Genomic DNA, 2,500 nt, shown 5'->3' with positions numbered 1-2,500 from the left:
CTCGGACACACTGCTGTGTGAGAGAGAGAGAGTGAGAATCGCGTCCTCGCATCGAAACGACACATTCCGAACGTCGATATTTGTGTTTTAGAATTTTATTATCGTTCATTATCGCACTCTTTCGAGATTGATAATTTACGTTAATGATCCTTCCGCAGGTTCCCCTACGGAAACCTTGTTACGACTTTTACTTCCTCTAAATGATCAAGTTTGGTCAACTTCCCAGCAACGCCGACGGCCGTGAAGCCACCGCGTGTCGGTCCGAAGACCTCACTAAATCATTCAATCGGTAGTAGCGACGGGCGGTGTGTACAAAGGGCAGGGACGTAATCAACGCGAGCTTATGACTCGCGCTTACTAGGAATTCCTCGTTTATGGGGGATAATTGCAAACCCCAATCCCCAGCACGAAGGAGTTTCAACGGGTTGCCCGGGCCTCTAGGCCAGGGAGAACATGCTGATTCCTTCAGTGTAGCGCGCGTGCGGCCCAGGACATCTAAGGGCATCACAGACCTGTTATTGCTCAATCTCGTGCGGCTCGAAGCCGCCGGTCCCTCTAAGAAGAATTTTAATACGCCGCCAGTGAGTTGCTCGACCGAAATCGAGCACACCTAAATGACGACGCCTATTTAGCAGGCTAGAGTCTCGTTCGTTACCGGAATTAACCAGACAAATCGCTCCACCAACTAAGAACGGCCATGCACCACCACCCACCGAATCAAGAAAGAGCTATTAATCTGTCAATCCTTCCGGTGTCCGGGCCTGGTGAGATTTCCCGTGTTGAGTCAAATTAAGCCGCAGGCTCCACTCCTGGTGGTGCCCTTCCGTCAATTCCTTTAAGTTTCAGCTTTGCAACCATACTCCCCCCGGAGTCCAAAATCTTTGGTTTCCCGGAAGCTGCCCGCCGAGCCATTGTAGTAACGTCGGCGGATCGCTAGATGACATATTTACGGTTAGAACTAGGGCGGTATCTAATCGCCTTCGAACCTCTAACTTTCGTTCTTGATTGATGAAAACACCTTTGGCAAATGCTTTCGCTGATGTTCGTCTTGCGACGATCCAAGAATTTCACCTCTAACGTCGCAATACGAATGCCCCCAGTTATCCCTATTAATCATTACCTCGGAGTTCTGAAAACCAACAAAATAGAACCGAGATCATATTCTATTATTCCATGCACGAAATATTCAAGCGGCATTTTGAGCCCGCTTTGAGCACTCTAATTTGTTCAAAGTAAAATTGTCGGCCCATCTCGACACTCACTGAAGAGCACCGCGATAGGATTTTGATATTGAACCGGCGTTTTACCGCCGGCTCACCGACGATATGCTCCGCAGACGTGTCAGTATCACCGCGGATGCGGTGCACCGACAGCGCGGCGCACAAATGCAACTACGAGCTTTTTAACCGCAACAATTTTAGTATACGCTATTGGAGCTGGAATTACCGCGGCTGCTGGCACCAGACTTGCCCTCCAATTGTTCCTCGTTAAAATATTTAAAGTGTACTCATTCCGATTACGAGGCCTCGAAAGAGTCCCGTATCGTTATTTTTCGTCACTACCTCCCCGTGCCGGGAGTGGGTAATTTGCGCGCCTGCTGCCTTCCTTGGATGTGGTAGCCGTTTCTCAGGCTCCCTCTCCGGAATCGAACCCTGATTCCCCGTTACCCGTGACAACCATGGTAGTCGCAGAAACTACCATCGAAAGTTGATAAGGCAGACATTTGAAAGATGCGTCGCCGGTACTGGACCATGCGATCGGCAAAAGTTATCCAGATTCATCAAAATTAACGACTTCGGACGAGACGCCCTCCGTCGATTGGTTTTGATCTAATAAAAGCACTCATCCCATCACTGGTCAGAGTTCTGATTGCATGTATTAGCTCTAGAATTACCACAGTTATCCAAGTAACTGAGTAAGATCTAAGGAACCAAAACTGATATATTGAGCCATTCGCGGTATCGCCTTAATACGGCTTGCACTGAGACATGCATGGCTTAATCTTTGAGACAAGCATATAACTACTGGCAGGATCAACCAGGGAGCTAACCGAGACTTGTTGAAGTCGTCAATTACTCTTCTCGTTTCATATTCGCATATAAAATACACACAAACTTATGCATGCATGTACAATATACGCACAGTATGAAACGAGCGTCTCACCGTATCGTCGATCGCGTTAGACGCGATAGATTTTAACGGTTGACTCTTATAAAAATTTATATGAGACACAAACGCGCTTTAAGCACGCGCGCGCGCGTGCGCTATAATATATAACGCGACGACAGCGGCGGCGGCGGCGGCGGCGGAGGCGTCTTCACATAATGACACATAACGGTCACGAATTCGAACGTTCTAAACGAGATCGAGTTTTTTTTTCAAAATAACACTTCGCACACGACGTGTACGTATGTATTGTTCAACGATTATTATCGTAAAACATTGGGATCGACGCCCGGTGTTTGAGTGATCGTACCGATACTCGGGTTGTGTATTTTTT

General features: G+C 47.8%; 1 non-coding gene across 1 annotated transcript; it reads right to left on the bottom strand.

The window, feature by feature from the left end:
* Positions 1–141: 141 nt before the first annotated feature.
* Positions 142–2,044, bottom strand: LOC125076816. Its single transcript, XR_007120717.1, has one exon. It is a non-coding gene; the product is annotated as a small subunit ribosomal RNA (ribosomal RNA).
* Positions 2,045–2,500: the final 456 nt, after the last annotated feature.

This window comes from Vanessa atalanta, unplaced genomic scaffold, assembly GCF_905147765.1.
Source record: "Vanessa atalanta unplaced genomic scaffold, ilVanAtal1.2, whole genome shotgun sequence".
Classification (NCBI taxonomy): domain Eukaryota; kingdom Metazoa; phylum Arthropoda; class Insecta; order Lepidoptera; family Nymphalidae; genus Vanessa; species Vanessa atalanta.
Note: the sequence above shows the minus strand (reverse complement) of the source record. Positions and strands in the feature narration are given on the sequence as shown.